The sequence below is a fragment of the Oxyura jamaicensis genome, chromosome Z (assembly GCF_011077185.1).
Source record: "Oxyura jamaicensis isolate SHBP4307 breed ruddy duck chromosome Z, BPBGC_Ojam_1.0, whole genome shotgun sequence".
In the NCBI taxonomy this organism is placed as follows: domain Eukaryota; kingdom Metazoa; phylum Chordata; class Aves; order Anseriformes; family Anatidae; genus Oxyura; species Oxyura jamaicensis.
Genome location: NC_048926.1, coordinates 19,113,353 through 19,131,522, shown reverse-complemented (window position 1 = coordinate 19,131,522; position 18,170 = coordinate 19,113,353). Strand labels below are relative to the sequence as shown.

Genomic DNA, 18,170 nt, shown 5'->3' with positions numbered 1-18,170 from the left:
AGAGGTGGGGGGGATAGATCTACAGGCGGTTTGTTGGTTTCTGGACCAAATGGTCTTTCTAATGAAATTGAAAGAGACTGATTCAAAATATAGAAATCATGAAAAGTAGAAGGATGGTAAATAAAGTTTAATAAGGCATACAAGGAATTCAGCTCCTTGTCAACAGAATTGAGGACAGCTGATCTGAATGGGGCACAAAATAATTCTGAAAATTATTACCAGATCTGATGGAGCCAGAAAGGTAAAATACTCTGAATTCAGCCAGTCAGGCAAATCTGACCTTTACTCAAAAGTACACATCTAACACATAATGGGGGCACTTCCCCCTTTTTATCATATGATGCAGGCCAAATCCAGCTTAAAAGATTCTCTGTCACTTCCCTCTCATTAAATTTGGCAGATGGCTGAACAAAGCATATTGTACCAAACTCTGTTACATCACTGCCACTGCAATTTGAAATGTAGTAGGATGGTACTGAAGCAACTGAGGGATGCATTTGCCATATTAGTTGTGTAAAGGAGATAGTTCTGCCTTGATCCTGAAGAGGGTGAAAAGGGTGAAAAGCTACTCTCTCCACATGTCTGTACGTGACTCCTTACCTACACACCTCTTTCACATTATTTCTGTGACCGTAACAGACCAGACTCTTGTCTCAATAACGTAGTCAATGAAGTCATTGTCAGGCTGATGGAACTTGTTCCAAAAGTTTCCATTTATGACTGATAGGTCAAGTTGTGGGTTGCTCTATGGGCTTTATATACTCAGGAAGAATGCATCAAAAAAATCGGCACAGTAAGATGTCTTGAAGATAGAGATGTAGTGTATTAAGCAGCTAAAAAATTAAACCCGGTAACAAGAATGTCAATCATAGAATCATTTAGAATAATAGAATAGCTTGGGTTAGAAGGGAACTTAAAGATCATCTAACTCCAACCCCCTGCCACAGGCAGGAATGCCACCCACCAGACCAGGTTGCCCAAGGCCCCATCCAGCCTGGCCTTTAACACCTCCAGGGACAGAGCATGAATTAAGTCACGTATTTAACTCTATCAGCAAAATAAATAATTAGACACTGCTCCACTTCCACAGAAAACAAATTAAAGAGGAAATGATTAATGTTTAAAACTGCTTTTGTGCTTGTGGCACAGATGTCTGTTGAAATGCTGCAGCATTTCAACATTTCAAAGAGGTTCTTCAAAATAAAGTAGAGACTCTTATTTACAGCAGAGAGTTCAAGGTCAGAGCTAGAAGGCAATATTTTAAATAGTCATTTACATACAAGTGACACCTAGATCATTATAGAGCTATCTTACAGTCTTTCATCCTTTACATTCTTCCTAACTTCAAGCTTTCAGTGGGAAGGGCACCAGAAGCCAAGATGAAAACAATAGTGAAATCTTCACAGTAGCTGAACATGTTTCACTCAGAGGAAATGGTCTCTGTTCTCTAGAAAGACCATTTCAACATTACAGTAAGTTCACAAAAACATAACCATTAGACAAATGAGTAGGATGTATGCTATCATAGAGCACAGAGAACCATGACTATTAGATTTGGTAAAGATAATTAGATGCATTTTATTAAAAAGGCAGGGCCAAATTGGTAAAGCTCAGATCTAGTTCTAACTGTAAAAATGGACCCATTGGATCATCAACATGATGCTACATTTACCTTCTGGGAGGTAACATGCCCTTCTCCAGTGAGTGAGAACCATTCTTGAACATGTTGTTGGTAACTACTGGTGGAATGGACTCATTATTTCAACAGAAGTGAAATGTAGAATAGTTTAGTACATGGTTAGTAACTGCATTTCCTCACGCAGATAATTACCAACTCTTGATGCAGATGAAATAAGCAAAGTGCTAGGAAAAAAAAAAAAAAAAAAAAAAAAAAAAAAAAATTTTGTTTGGGTTTTGGGGGGTTAAAAAAAAAACTTGTGCTTTTATGACTTTTGTAGAGCAATTATTTTTTTCACTGTGCCCATGCAGGGGTTTAGCCTTCCTGCATTGGTTAAGTGAATCTTATTCAATGCTTGGATGAGCTGAGCTGTTGTCTATCTCCACCATCTCTGAACCCCATTACACATGGGTTTCACACAACACACCCTAGTTGGGTGTGATTTGACTAGAGGTGAGGAAACCTTGTACTGCCTAAATCAAGACACATATAAGTGTGTTCTTGTAGCATTTAAAGATGTCCCCAAAATATTGAAAGTATGATTTTATTGGTGGCCAGTGTCAAAGGGATTTTTATTTTGTGTGTGTGCCTTTTTAGTGGCCTTGGTATGCACAGTGATGGTTTCTGTTACATCTTCTTGCTGCTCAAGCATATTTTTTCCTCTTTAAAGGAGAGAGTGTGTGAAATGGGTATGGAAAGCATTTTCTAGGATAGTGCTAAATAAGTTCAGTGTTGTGGCCTGGAGTATTTTATGACTTGAAGGAAGGAAAATTTAGAGTATGTCGGAGTGATTTTGATTTAAAAGTATGTCCAGATTTATGAGAATGGTGTGGCTGAATGTGTCAGAGCTCCATAGAAAGATATGATGAGTTTGAAGGACTAAGAGGAGTCAGGTTTTGGTTGCATCCCTGGTGATTTGTCAAAAAATTTAACGACAAGAAGATAGAGCAATATTTAGTATCTAGTTCAAAATGGGTCTTATAAGTTATTTCTTTCTGGCACAGCAGGACAGTATAGTATTTGACGATATAACTTAGCACTATTGATATATTGGGGGGGGGGCCCCCCGGGCCTTGGAGTTACATATTTACACATTCCCTAAAATTCAAGCAAACAGGCTTGCAAGTCACCACACAGATGCTGGGCAGTCTTTACCTCATCCCACAAAAATGAGGAAAAGATTCACACCATCTCCTGAGCTAGTAAAATCGCAATGTTTGTAGCAGCTTCTGACTGGAGTTAGTGGGGCAAGGAAAAATACCCCAAAGTTAGCAAAAATGTTTCTGTTCCCTGTGGACGAAAGAAAAATTAGATCTTGTTTTCACACACAGCAACAGACTGCGACCCGTGCTTCCTGTCTCACCCCTATTCTGGAAGTTCACAGATGAGGTGCCTTTGCTGTGACTTTTCATATCCCTGCATGCAAACAGCCACTAGCCAGAGAAATTCATGTTATGACATGTAATTCAGTGGGAGATGGCTGGCTGAAGGACATGTGTGGCTAAATGCTGGGAGGAGAGGAGCAGAACTAGATAAGGTCAATCATGATGAGAATGTATTTATTGCACCATATACAATGCTCAGGCACTTAGAGAAAATAAATTATGATAGGCTCCATAAATCTTACATTAGCCACAGAATAGCCTGCCCCGTACGTTTTACCAAGCGAGAAGCATGTGCTTCATCACAATCACACTTTCATGCTGACCTATAATTGGAGCAGTGTAATTACATATTATCTCTGGGGTTTGGTACCTCAGAGACGTGTAAAACAGAAAATAATTAATCTAATAGTTTACTGTGATTCTGCAAGGCTACACAGAATGACTGTTTCAGTAGGATAGAGGAGCTACAATAAGAAGCCTGTTACATAATCCTAAATGTGCTCGTGTGTATAAAGGATGAAAGATGTGATTAAACCAGAGACCTTTCATTTTCATATTAATTGAACTAAAGCAAATGGACAGATGGGATAAAAGTGGAATAGGCACAGAGAGTGCAGCATCCTGCCACTATAGGAATATTCTCACTAACAAAATAATGAATTCCAGCTTAATACCGCTGATGGACACAGGAATGGGGTAACAACATCTTAAAGACCTAAAATTGACTTATGGACTGAATGTAAGCCACAGGATAAAAGCAGAGGGAAAAATTTTATTCCAGCTTTGCAGAAACATTCCACGGGAGATTAAATCTGACAATGTCAAATCCATTTTCCATGGCAGGGTCATGAGAGTGGAAGAGCAAAGCATGGACTTTGCTGGGGAAGCCCATCACAGCCTCAGCTGAAAATAGGGTTGGAGTCTATGGAAAGGAAACAATGGATTGCTTCCAAGGGGAAGGTGGAGCAGGCTTTTTTTTTCCCCTTTCTATAGAGCTGGGTGTTTCCACACCCAGGGATGATGTTTACTTTTGGATCCAATGGCAGCTTTTCAGTTTGTTTTGGGGGGATGCCTCAGGAACAGAAGAGGTCTCTTAGCATGGTGACAGCCATTCTGGAGGTATACCTCTGAAGGGACCTGCATACACAAGAAGCCAGAAACGTGGCAACATTTATGGGCCAGAGTAACTGCATCACTGAGAAAGCTGATAGTTTAAAAGGAAGCAGCAACCTGAAGCATAATCAGGTTGAGATATTTTTTTTTTTCCCCACAAAAGGACTAACCACAGTCATCATAACTGAACTACAGAGCACATTTTCAGCAGCAACATGGAATTGAGAAGACTGCCACCTTCCTGTTTTTAACACAGACACACCCCGCCCCCCAAGCCATCCTTTTGGCCAACAGCCTGCCCTCCTTTAGCAGTTTTTAATAAACCCACTTCACAATCATACTCTTTCACAATTTTCATAGGCAAGTTAACATTGAGAAACAATGAAAAGCAGGAGAAAACTGCAGAAAAAGGCATGTCTCTGACTCCAGTACAAGAGAAGGGCTGTATTAATTTGCCGGAAATTCCATTTTCTCCCTTCTCTCTCAAAACCGTGTACAAATTAGACATTTACATGATAGATGAGTATGTTCCTTTCTTAGGGAAAGTACTCTGCTGGAACTCAGGGCTCGGGTAAGTTCCATGTAATGTGGCCGTTGCCAAGGAAACTACTTGTTCTTAATTGAATAGTAGAGAAAATATTTGTGTAACTTATTGGCACATAAATTAAGGTTGCCCTTGAGCAGCCTTAAACTCACACAACATTCTTTTTTAACCAAATTGTCCTAGTTTCTTCGATTTTCTTTTAATGCACAATCATTGAAGAGTTACAAGATGCCAGTGGCCTCTTCTCCAGCTTGATCCACTGTTAAAGTTGCACGGTGCTCAACTTCGGCATCTAAAAGAGAAAAAGATGCTTAACTTCAGCATCTAGAAGAGAAGAAGATGCCAATGCAATCTCAAGCAAGTAAGCAGAGAAAAGGTAATAAAATAAACTGTCACAGATAAAACTCTTCCCAAAGAGAATGTCACATCTCCAGTGATAACAGAGTTGATAACCTCAGTTTGTCTACACTGGCGTAACTCCACTGAAGTCAATAGATTCATGCTGATTTACATCTGCTGTGCCATTTATTTGTTGTTTTTGTCTTTCCCCTGTCACTGGTTCTTTATTCAAATTAGTATTAGTTTCTGAAGGACAAAAGAAGTGGTTTTCTAAAACAAGTATTGTCTTTAATACAAAGCCTGAAAGACCATAAAACCCCATGACAGGCTGGTTAAGTTAAGCAGTCCTCTGCTGGTAATGATGCACAGGAGCCAGAGACATTGCACAGAGAGAAGTGGTCCACCCGGCTGGACCATATCACTTTAGCTTTTAATTCCCCGTGTGCCTCCTTCCCTGAATGCTGCTGGAAAATAGGAGAACATCATGGACCACCCATGACAGATGCGGAAGGTGCATGTTCAGTTCAATCATTTTTCTTCAGTTGTTTCTTTCTTTAAAAATTGCATATCTTGCAGGAACTGTCGGTAGGGAGACCTCTGACAACCTAATAGTCAGTTCTGTTCTTCCAAAAATGAACATGCTTTTGCATTTATTTATCTCTCCCATACATAGGATGCTTATCAACTTTCATATATAATATTTCAAAATTTTAATGTTTCATGTAACTGAAGCTTCTTTGGAATGTTCTCAATAAAGTACTCCACAACATGGAGGCAAAAATTAAGATAAATTAATTTGGGACTTTTTAAGGAACCAGTTAACTCCACAAAACATTAAACCATTTCACATTTTCACTCTCTTGGCAAATCGTGTTCTCTTCAGCTATGGTCCTACTATTTTGGAGTTTAGGACCGGCTCTTCCAGCTTCCAGTCCTGCCGGAGAATCATGCTCTGTCATCATCCTGGGCTGCAGGTTGCCTAGTGCACAGCTGTTACATTAGATGTCTGTAAAAATGCTTCTAAATAATAGACCACTGCAATACTTCCCACATAGTCCCTTGCCACTAATTGATTTCATTTTCCTAATGAAATGTAGCTTTTAAAGTTCAAACAAAAAGCAGATTCTTATCCAAGTGATTTCTCCTTCCATTAATGATATGGGAGGATGGTGGTGAGTGCAACATCCTTCAGCCAGTGATGAGTGAGTGCAGGGTTTATACATACAGATAACTGAGAATAGATGATGGCTAATTTGGGGTTATGTGCTTGACAGATAAACCCTCTGAATAAAGATGTGGCAAGATGCTATGAGACTAAGCAGGGAATCAAAACATCATCATATATGTGACTATCATTTAAGCTGAACTTGTATTAATAATGGTCCTTAACAAGCTGCCAATCCTGAAGGAGAGCCTTTGTGCCTTTTCCCTGATGCTTTTGTGTTCATTTACTTGATAGCCACAAATCAGCCCTGGCTGAGTTGCGGTCAGACATAGGGCAGCCTGGGTAAAAAATGAAGCTTCTTTCTCCTTGTCTTCCTTGTGCACTTGCATTTTTCCCCTTTGTTTACCATTCACTGCCACACAAATCATAAAAATTGCAGGCTGGGGGTCAAGTTGCATTAAACAAGCAGACACCAATTTCCTCTTTGTTTCAGTGCAGAGCGCAGATGGGAGGGGGGAAACTGCTGTTCCACTAAGATAATTGCCGTTACAGTAGAAAATCCAGAAACATCCCAAGGCACTGGAAAATACATCGGCAGAGGATGTTTTTCAGTCACTAGGAAATCCAGTTGGGTTTCTTAATACCTGCTGAAAAATAGCAACAAACAACTCACTGAGTAACTAAGCTCTGCTTGACTTTTCCAGCCTTTCACGTTAAATGAAAAAAAGAAGGAGAGAAGGAGAGAAGGAAAAGGAAACATAAAAAGACATGCTGAGGACCAGTGAATAGTCTTCAGGTTCGGAAAGGATGCCACAAAGCCTGGCACTCCCAAAACCTCAGGGCCATCTAGTAAAGGAAAGTGGGATGGCTTTGTCTTCTTACTTAGTCATCCACTCAGGTCTGTTGGTGGAGCTGCTCCAGGACTCCAGACAGCCGACACAAAGAGTGAGAAGTGCAAAGGCTGCCTGGAGTAAGGATGCCCGTACCAGCTGCATGTGCAGAGACATGTTCTCAGCTACTTCAAGATACAGTGACACAGAGCGTGTTTGGGTTGTGCTAGAGCACAGGAAGCTTGGTTTGAGGATCATCCCAAGACTGGGCCTGCTCACTGTCTATGGTGTACATAGACACAATATCTAAGAGGACACCTTGCTGCAAGCTCCATCAGTCTCTTGAGAGAGCAGGTCACAGTGTTCCCTTGTCTCACAGGCTCCAACCTGCCTGTCCATGCAGTCCTGGGGGGACACAAGGCAGAGGCAAGCACTCTGCAGTGCTGCAGGCCTTGAGCTCTCTCTGCAGCCAGGCTGTAGGCAGCAGTGTGAGCAGCTTAATGCAGCATGACCCATGCTACCCAGTTCTTGAAGAGCTTGGCTGCTTAATTAAGCTCACAGCTTAATGCAGCATGACCCATGCTACCCAGTTCTTGAAGAGCTTGGCTGCACCCTCTGCTGCAGCATCGCCATCAAGGCAGCACACAACAGCAAGGTTGTGACTTCTGCTCAATCTCCTCAATCTCATTTGTTGTGAATGCCATTTAGATATATTCAGATTATCTTGGTTTGCATGAAAAGTCTCAATTTATGTGGTGACCGCAGTACTGGTTTGGACAGTGAAATTTCTGTTGACATTTTACTAGTTTAAAATCACAGTTGTGGAGGAGGTTGAACACTTTGGCAGGTAGTAGGTACTGCAAGGGAAAGGGAGAAAAAATAATATTTTTCTTCCAAGTAGCTTCTTACCCAACTTGTCTGCAGTCACCACACTTCTACTGCATAATGACAGGGAGGAATATGAAGGTCTCTGCTTTCTAGAATAAGATGCAGTTGGGTCTTGAAATAAAAATCAGATGATTTTTGTTAGCCATCAACAGGTTTTGTTTTCTTCCTCACCCTGAAGTATGCCTGTGGTCTTTTAGGAAATACCTAGATTCCTTTTATTTATTTATTTATTTTGCATTGAATACTCAACATCACAAAAATAACTTTAAAATCACCACTTGTGTAATGATCAAGGCAGGAAAAAAAAAAAAAAAAAAAAAAAAAAGTGTCACCTCAGCATCAAAACAGAGGAAAGTGGACTTGCAGATGAAACGCATTTGCCTTTGCCTTCCCCTGAACCATGCATACAGTAATTTCTGCCCCAGATTCCGTTTCCATTTTTGTCACCAGCTCCAGCAAAAACACATTCCATCTCTCTCCCTTCCTTATTACTGCTGCCATGGGGATCCCTATATTTCTACATCTATCCCTACATTTCAGTATTGGGAGAAGTGCCTGATTTGTGCAAAGCACTTTGACATCTCAGATGGAAGAACATTTAGAAATGAAAAGTGTCTTACTACCGTTGTTTTGTTACCATTACTCATTTGAAATGCAAATCTCAGTGCATGAAATCCAGTGCTTGAGAGGCAGCAAGGCCCAAATCAATTGGCAAAACCTCCTACTTCTACAGACATTGGGACCTGAATATACTACACAAAATAAAATTTCACCTTTGATTATTCACAAGCCTAGGAAAGTGATGAAAGGCTGCTTTAGCTTGCATGTTTTAGGTCATGACGTTTTTTCAAGGTCAGGATTGTCCCCTTTTCAGACCAATTTTTCTATATATTTCCTATGGTTCTTGAAAAGAATGAATGGAAGCAGTTAGGCATAGTGATCTACTTGCATTACAGCATATCCAAAATAAAAGAGGAGTTCTCATTGACTTTGGTGTGTCAAAAGATATCTGGTCCCATTTTTGTTTGTTGAGACATACCTTGCTCACAAGTAGGACATCCTCTGTTTGAAAAGATGCATGGGAAAGAGTTACTTCCATCATTTCTAGGTCTTATTCCTCCACAGTTTAAAAAAAAAAAAAAAAAAGAAAAAAAAAAAAAAGTTTCTACTTCTTTTACCTTATTCTGATGTAACAGCCAACAGCCTGAGGAAAACTAGTGACAATTTATTGATTTTAATCATAACTTGGACTAGCCCAGGGCCATCTATCTGACTTTACCTGTTGGCACCTCCTGCAGGGTGGGAGCATGAGGGTGACCCTGCAGTCAGCCTGACCTGGCTCAGAAGGACTGAGCCACTGCTCCCTCTGGGGAAGGACACAAAACAGTAGAAGGGGATGCATGCAAAACCTTTGAGAACTACTGATCTACAGAAACCCACTTCACCTGTGACCTGTATTACCAGATATAGATACAGAGACCAGATATTCAAGGTTACAAAAAAAAAAAAAAAAAAAAAAAAAAAAAAGCCCATCAGTTGCCATTCACAAACACAACTATCTAATGAAATGAGAGCAATTATTCTCCCAATTTGTTTTATCTATCAGGAAGGCATTAGAGATCTATTACAACCAAGGAATAAAGAGACAAACAGGTTCATCCTGCTACACACTGAACTGGATACTTCAGTCTATTATCTGGTTTTGGCTTTTGTGTCCTGATGAGTGTGATCTATTTACTAATGGAGTTAAATGGAAGCAGAATTAGGTCTCTTAAATCAGGCTGGCTATTGTGGTGTTTCACATCCCATTATCACATAAGTATTCACAACCTCTAGTTCAAATTCCAAATTCAGTTTAAGAATATTTTAAACCCAGGGAGGGAAATGCATCATGCACAGAGCATTCATATGCAGAAAATATTTATCCTGAACAATATAGATAAATTCTCATTTCATGGGGTAGGTCACACTCAGAAGCAAATACAGGAATCATGCCTTTGCAGTAAATTACCATGCTGTTTCACAAAACAAAATCAGCTGGTAGTTCTTATTTTGCTGATTATAATGTGCACAATGGCGCATGGACAGGATACTGAAGAATGCAAAAATTTTACTGTTGAGATGCTGGAGTTTGACTTAAGTAACCAAGAAAAAATGGGGTTTTGGTTTGGTTTTGACATTATTCTTATGTATGCTTAGCTAAGGATCACAAAAAGTCAGCCTTTCAATACCAGGTCTTGGCAGAGATTTAAAGACTAGCTGACAACAGTTTGAAAGTGAGACCTTTATCAGCACTGCACATAATACCACTCTTACTAAATTACATCAGGAAATTTGCCAAGGCTGCAGAGTCTGCAGGTCATCTGGAGGAGCTGTCTGAAGCTTTATCTATTTAATAAAAAAATAGAGACTGCCCTTTCCATATATTAAAGCCCAATGAAAAGACACTATCAGAACCAGATATTCTGATAACAGATAGGCACAGGTGGCTTCCAGTAGCAAAAAGCATCTTGGAAAAACTAAGCAGGTAAAACCGATGGGCTTACAGTTTTTGCATGTAGAACCGTTTTAGAGTGATGTTGCCCTTTCATGCATTCATCACACCCTGACATAATATTAATTACAAAGCAGCTGGAACACGCACTTTTTAACACCTTCCTGCCTCAAACCCCATTCAAGTTTGACTTGTCCTATCTGTTTCGTTGCACAAAACACCTTTGAGATACCTACTCCCAGAATCAGCAGCTATTGTCTAAAATCATCAAATGAACTTCATACATGGTTTAAAAAGCTGGGCTTGGAATAGGAATTAAGATAGAAAACAGGTCCTCTGAATTCCAACAGGTGAGGATGGATAAGAGATTTAATTAAGAGAAATACTTTGTAGGTAGTAAATTCTGGAAATAATTAATGACTGTGATGAAGTTAATCTAACCCAAAGGCAATCACAGGCACAATTTGTCACACCATCAGATGAACATAAGGTGGTGCCAGGGGCAGGTTGGGAGAATGGGGACAGTGCTAGAGACAGTGGTAGAAAATCACAGAGATCTCTCTCACAAATGTTTATGGGAGCATGGGATTTCAGCTCCAAACCCAAGTTTGTGAGAGAATCAAAGAGACATGTAAATGTTTCTTGTAACTCTGCAGGTTTCTTGTATGACCTCCTGCTCCAAGAGGCCTATCATCAGCACCAGATAAGGCCAGCTGTAGGTTTGAATAGCCAAGTGCTGAAAACCTTCAGAGGTAGTGACTTGAAAACCTACCTGGGTAACTCATGCCAGTGCTGCAATAACTTCCTGATGACAAAGCTTTCCTTAATGTCCACCCTGAAAAACCTGCACTGCTGCTTGTTGCTGTTGCCCCTTCTCACATCACCCACCACAACTAAGAACAGTTAGGCTCCATAGTCTTAGTAACTCTGCTTCAAGACCATATACACTGTTATAAGATCAGACCTTCCTTTCTTCTCATCAGATCAGACAAGCTCAGCCCCCTTAGTCCCTCTGTACAGGTCCTGGGATTTAGGTCCCAACATATTGGAGCCCTCCCTTGGGCTTTGTACATTTTTTTCTACACCCCCTTTGAACAGAAGGCCCCAAACTGAACTCAGTCATCCATTTATGACCTGACCAGCACTGGGTAAAGGAGGAAAATTACTCCTCCCCATCTGCTGGCCACATCCTTCCTCACATAGCCCAGCATGCAGCTTGCCTTTATTCCTGACAGGAGCACAACTCTCTCTTATTCACCCTGACATCCACAATAACATAGCCCAAGTAACTGGTAACCCACTGAAGGTCAAGAAACCAGCAATGGTTTCTTCCCAGCATCTTTCAGAAATGGAAGCAGGACCAAAGGGGGTTAATTACTGCTGGCCCTAAATGCCTTTCTGAAGATGTATTTTCATGGAAAATGGTTTTGATTAAAGGTATTTTATTTTCAAGAAAAATGTCTGTTGTATTTTAGATCATCTCCCATCTTCCTCATTGCATTTTACTTGTGATCCCATCACACCAGCTCATTTCTCCAGGGGAGAGTGCAGTGTAACATGGGGAAAAAAAGTGTGACAGAAGGGCCCAGGCTGTAAAAGCAAAGGGGAATACAAGATTAATTTTCCAAGACAAATATTTTGGTGTCAGCCAAGAAATGTGGAGGTTCACATTACTCTAAGAAGAGAGAGGGAGAGAGAGAGAGAGAGGGAGGGAGGCTGAAAGACAGAGAATAGTAAAGTATTTTCTGTGGGTACTTTTCCTTTTTATTAAGTACAGAATTAACCCTAATTCTATCGTCATTAATTCCTGGAATTTCTCTAAAGGTTTGCCAGGTTTTTCATGAGGTATGAGACAGCACATGATAGGATCAAAAATTGTCTACAGTAGAAAGATTTACTAAAGCAAGGTCCACGGCCCTTCCACCTACCAGCTTTTGCTTATCATTATTCATAAGAGCACTATTACTAATCAAACATAGTATTGCATCATTTCTTTTACCATTCCTTACAGGACAGTACAAAGTAAGCCATAGGAAAGCACAGTTCACTTATCTAGAGCACTTCCATTATCATACAAGGAGAAAAATATACAAAGGAAACCCAGGGTAATTGTGGCTTTTCAGGCATCACTGATTTTGATAAGGATTTCACCAGCTTATACAGTAAATAAAGGCCTTCTTCCAGGAAAGGGTAGTTAGGAAAAGTGTGGGCAGATGTTTTTCAAACTTGCCTTGAAGCTTTCTGAATATTTTGTCACAAACCAGAAACTTGTACTTTCATTCCACAAGCTGTTGAAATGCAGAAGCTGTGAGCTCCATATTTATTTTTTTTCCTGTGGGTATTTACCTATGCAAGTCTCTTTTCCTTTTTTTTTTTTTTTTTTTTTTTTCCTGGGGGCTGAGGGGTGGAACACGACCAAATGAACAAACAAAACCTGTTTGTGAATTACTGACTAAGTACTTCACAGCAGTGTGATTGAAACAGCTCTTGGAGGGAAGAGGACTGTAAGAAATTTTTCTGAGAGCTGGAGTGGGTGCTGGGAGACCTGGGAGAAGCATCCAGTGGTGAGGCAGTGGAGAAAGGTGGTTGTGAGCTGGGTCAGCAGCCGTGTCAGGGATGGGCTCTGCAGTGATGTGAAGCTGGCCTAAAATGGTCAGAGTGGCCTCAGAGAGTGAAGGGGTTCTGGGGTATCCCTTCATCGCTTCAGCATCCCCTTCCCTCCTAGGCAACAACAGCCCTCAACTCTCAGAGCAAACTGCAGATGCCCCTTGGAGCCATACTGAGTGGTTTCTCATCATCAACAATGTGAAAACTTCAGACAAGTGTTCACTACTTTATTTCATTAAATAAGGTATTCAGATACAGGAGAAAAATAAAACAAAGAAACAAAGAAATAGATTAACAAAAAATCACATTGTCATAATAATAATAATAATAATAATAATCTGTCATTGGTCCACTCTTAAAAAGAAACGTGGGTTTGAGCTGCAGATGCTCTTGAATATATTGCAGCCCATTTCTGGAGTAGAGTTGCCAGAAGGGAGGGAGCCAAAATCTGCTGAACAAACCATGTCCTGTAAGCTGGGTTTGGAAGTCACTGCACTGTGTTCCCATTTGTGCAGCTTCTCTCTCTCCCTAAAAGCAGGAAAGCAACATGGATGGTGGCAGGGTATGCACTACTTTGTTCTGAGCCTTTCTCAACATACCATGCAAAGTTGAATTAATTAACCCATACAAACTCTTTCTGAGGTAGCCCAGCCAGAGGTATTTTCCCTATGTAACAAGAGACAAAAGTGATTCTCAGCACTGAATTTCCATATAGTAATTTCCACAATCTCACAGAGAAACAGCAAAGTCCCTAAGTATATGTCTGATTTCTGGCTCATGCCCAGGTTAGCAGGAATTGAGAAGTTAGAGAGAAGCTCGTCACAGGCCAGCAGCAGAGGGCTCTGTCCTGCCGGCTGGTGGCCCTGATGCAATGTCCTTTTCTCGCAGTACTTTTTTTGGAAACGTTTGCCCTGGACCCCAGAACAAATTCCAAGTGGCCACTTGGGGTGTCCCTGGCTTCAGCACCAAGCTCCCTTGCTGCCTCAGCTCCCTGACATGTATGGTCCTGGCCTCCTGTCCCCGATGACAGAGCAGTGGGGCAGAGCACAGCCCAGCAGCCCCACACTGCTCCCGAGAGGTGATGCACTCCCCATGGTGTGCAAAGCATCCCCATTAGCAAGAAGGGTTTATAATCTGATTGTAAAGAATGTGAAGCACATTTGGATTCTTCTGGATGAATGACAAATAAATGACAACAGGAAAGTTATTAACTGGCTGACATAACTGGCTCATTCAGGCTCCCAGCTCTGCTCAGTATCTGCATGACCTCACCTCTGCTTGAGAGACAAAGTTTTTACTTCTTGGCTGGCCAAATCTGAAAATAAAAGATAATAAAAGAAAATAAAAAGAAAGCTGTTTTTTTTTTTTTTTTTTTTTTTTTTTTCTGGCAAGATAAATGAGCAATGACAGCAGTCTGGGCAGGGCAGTCCTCTGGGAAGCTCTGTCAGCTGGGGAGGTGACTTCAGCTAGGAGCAGAGGCAACACCGCCTGGGGATGCAGCTGAGCAAGGGGGACTAGCATTGATGAGGTCTCCTTCACATTGCTTGGGAAAGGGGACACAGGCAGGGCTGTGGGAGTTGTTGGTAAATGGGAATACCTGGCTAAATGAAATGCAAGTCTTACCTTCCACCAAGAGCAGGAGCAACTGCACGCAGTCTTCCAAGCAAAGGCTTGCTCAACACAGGATGAATTTTGAGTGAAGCAGAGGGTTAGGGAGAACTGGTCTCCTGCTGATTCCCCTGATTTACAGCTACAGCTGCACTACTGTGCTTACATTTCATCTGACAGGGTGTTGTGTCACGAGGCCTAGGCGATCACCAAAACAAACTGTACACAGAGCAAGTAACTGGCTAGGCCTCCGGCTTGCAGTCACCAACATGAAGACAACTGGTTACACGTGAGGACAGCATCTTTATTTTCAACCCACCACCACAAGTGCACAGGTGACAACCTCGCTGTCCATGTGCATCAAGAAATGCTGCAGTTCCTTCTGCACACAAAGTAGGAGATGCTCGCTGGCAGGCCTACAGGAGATGAATGTCTGGTGAGACACTCATGGTCAATGCTAGGTCCCCTCCAAGCAGACCCCTCCCACTGTGCCACTGCCGCAGAGCAGTGGAGAAGCACGGTAGTATGGGTGCCTGCTGTACCCATCGGGTCACACCATTCCACCTCACTACCCCTTCCAAGCCCTTCTCTGGTTATACCTAAGACCATTTCCTCAAGAAAGGTTAAGGTATGTAATCCTCTGGGGGCTGTCTGGGGTTGCCAGAGGAGACTTAAACCATGAAAACAACAAGACAGAACTTTGGACTTTGATAAAAGGCACTTAGGCATCTCACATCATTCATTTCAGAAGGAATTAGGTACCTAAGCAGCTTTAGAAAGCTTGCACATACCCATCAAATGAGGAATTTTGTCACTTCAAGTTATTACTGCATTCCTCTGTAGTCAGCAACAAACCCCAGTTTAGAAATAGGAAGCGACTGCTGAGAGGCAAGAGGAACAGGATGAGTTTTCTGTTTGTTTTGCATGGGGAATTGGCAGCAGTTGTCTCTGCTGACTGCAGTGCTACGCGGCATTCCCGCGTCCTCACCAGTCACCTCCAGCTTTGGGCATGCCCCTACCACTGCCTTTCCAGGCCCCATTTGTTCAGCAAATGATTTGGTATCAATTACAAGTGAGGTTTATTTTTTCTAAGATGCCAGGGCATTTTCAGAAATTGGATTGGATTCCTAGCAGGAGAGAATGACCTTTCTCTTTCTATTATGTAATTTTGAAAATGTTGATGGCTCCATTATTGCTATTGGCTTATTAGTACAGCTTTAGCATAAAAATAACAAATTCTGATTCATTTTCCTCATGCTACAGAACCCATGGGTCAAAAAATGAGGGGAAAAATACATGTTTCAATAGTTGCTGCGTCTCTCACTTATCCACTTAAATTAATCATAGAATCCCAGAATGCTTTGGGTGGGAAGGAACCTTAAAGACCACCCAGTTCTAACCCCCTGTCATGGGCATGGATACCTCCCACCAGACCAGGCTGCCCAAAGCCCCATCCAACCTGGCCTTGAATAGCTCCAGGGATGGGGCATCCACAGCTTCTCTGTGCAGCCTGCCTCAGTGCCTCACCAACCTCATAGTGAAGAAATCCTTCCTCATATCAAACCTAAACCCACCCTCATTTAGTTTAAAATTGTTATGCCTTGTTCTATCACTACATGCCCTTGTAACAGACAGGTCAGATAATTTGATCCCCAAAGCTAATGCCTGTTTTCTAATGTTAATTCAAATATAGTACTGAATTTACTCCAGATTTAAAGATCTTTCCTTCTAAATCAATTTCTCTATTATTACAAAGTTTAAAGTACACCGCTCAACTAGATATTTGCACTTCTTCAATTACCTATAATGTGAACATTATTTTCCTGTCATTCCCTAAAAGGTTTTCTGGATTTTTGCCTGGGATTAAGTGCACGGGATGATGTTGGGTCATCTGGATTATGCTTTGCTATTATTTCTTTCTGAAAAGTAAATGAATAAAAGCAAGCATAATAGTAGTTGCATCCACCCATTAAAGTGCATGTATTTAGCCAAAAGCCAATACAATTTGTATGATTTTATACAGTCTCCCTTCTCTGAAGAAAAAAAAAAAAAAAAAAAAAAAAAAAAAACCATAATGTGCATTAATAGATCATTACTTGTTATGTGATTTCTCAGTCTTGTTTAGGTTTGAAAGATTTATAACATAACACTTAAAATACAGAATAAGCTGACTGTCAAAGTCCTGACTTCACTTTGGCTTGAGAGGACAATTATTGTCTGGCCAGCCTCTGACCTCCTCTAGCATAAGGATTAACAACCTCTGAATTCATACATAGCTCCACTGTAATAAACAGAACCATAGAATCATAGAATCATAGAATATCCCAAGTTGGAAGGGACCCACAAGGATCATCAGGTCGTCCAGGTTATTTCAATCCAAAAAATACTTTCTCTATGACCTTGTTCCAAATAAGTTTTTTGTTTGTTTGATTGATTGATTGATTCTGAGCGTTATTTTCTTTGCCACTAACAGCAAATACCACCAGGCAATGTTCAGTTGTTCAAAACTAACTAAATGGTTTGGTGAAGTCCTGATGCAAGCCACAGAGCAAAGCCCTTGAAGTGCTGGTACTACACTCATACATGGGAACACATCCACCTGAATGCTGTGCAATGATAACATGCATGATGTGTATTGTGAACCCGAGCTGAGCACAGCTGTGATGGAGTCTCATGTCACTCCCTTGCCATGCTACACAAGTCTCATGCTGCACTGGGGACCATAGCTGCAGGAAATGCTGCCTTCCTTTCTCCTCTTAACCGCAGCTACACCTCCAGAAATTTCCACACAGCTGGTAAACTGGGACACAGAATTAACTTGGGTAGCTCATGCAGTGTCATCCCTCTCTATCACAGATAGCTTCTGAAAGCTATCTGAAAGCAGCCCCAGGAGTGATCATCCTTTCTTTCTGTGCGCTTCTGCTTTGCAGAGACTCGATGTTGCTTAAGAATTACTTTTGTCCATAAGGCTTTAGCACTTGGAAATTAGTGTCTTTAATTTTGTTAAAATGAAATAATGGGATGAGGAGTTCTCATACAGCTTCCTGGACATGTAGAGAACTAAAACAAGAACTAGCCCATCACAGATTCTACACCTAACTTTTCAGCTTTTTCTTAAGGACATAACCTTCCTAAAAGGTAGTGTTCCATCCTAAGGGTTTACCACTCTTTGTATGTCAGCATCACAGCATCCCAGAAGGACTGAAGCTGTCAGGGACCTCTGGGTCCATCTGGCCCAACCCCTGCTCAAGCAGGGACACCCAGAGCAGGCTGCCCAGGGCATAGCCAGGTGGCTTTTGAAGATCTCCAAAGAGGGAAGTTCCCAAGGATGGAACTCCTGCTCAGAGTGTAAAAGCTTACCAAGAAATGTATAGCTGTCCCAGAGGGCAGGAAGAGTTACTCCATCCCTGCTAATCAGCATACAGACAACAGTGCAGCTGCCCTGTAGCTGGTCCTCCCTGGGGACCCTCTTCATGTTTGAGAAACTGGCCATTATCTGACTCTACTGACAACTGCATT

At 41.4% G+C, this 18,170-nt stretch overlaps 1 long non-coding RNA gene across 1 annotated transcript in view; it reads right to left on the bottom strand.

The window, feature by feature from the left end:
- The window catches only part of LOC118156616, a 37,349-nt gene extending 22,583 nt beyond the window's left edge, over positions 1–14,766 (bottom strand). The window contains exon 1 of the long non-coding RNA XR_004746342.1: positions 14,667–14,766. This is a non-coding gene — a long non-coding RNA (uncharacterized LOC118156616). The remainder of the gene's footprint in view (positions 1–14,666) is intronic.
- Positions 14,767–18,170: the final 3,404 nt, after the last annotated feature.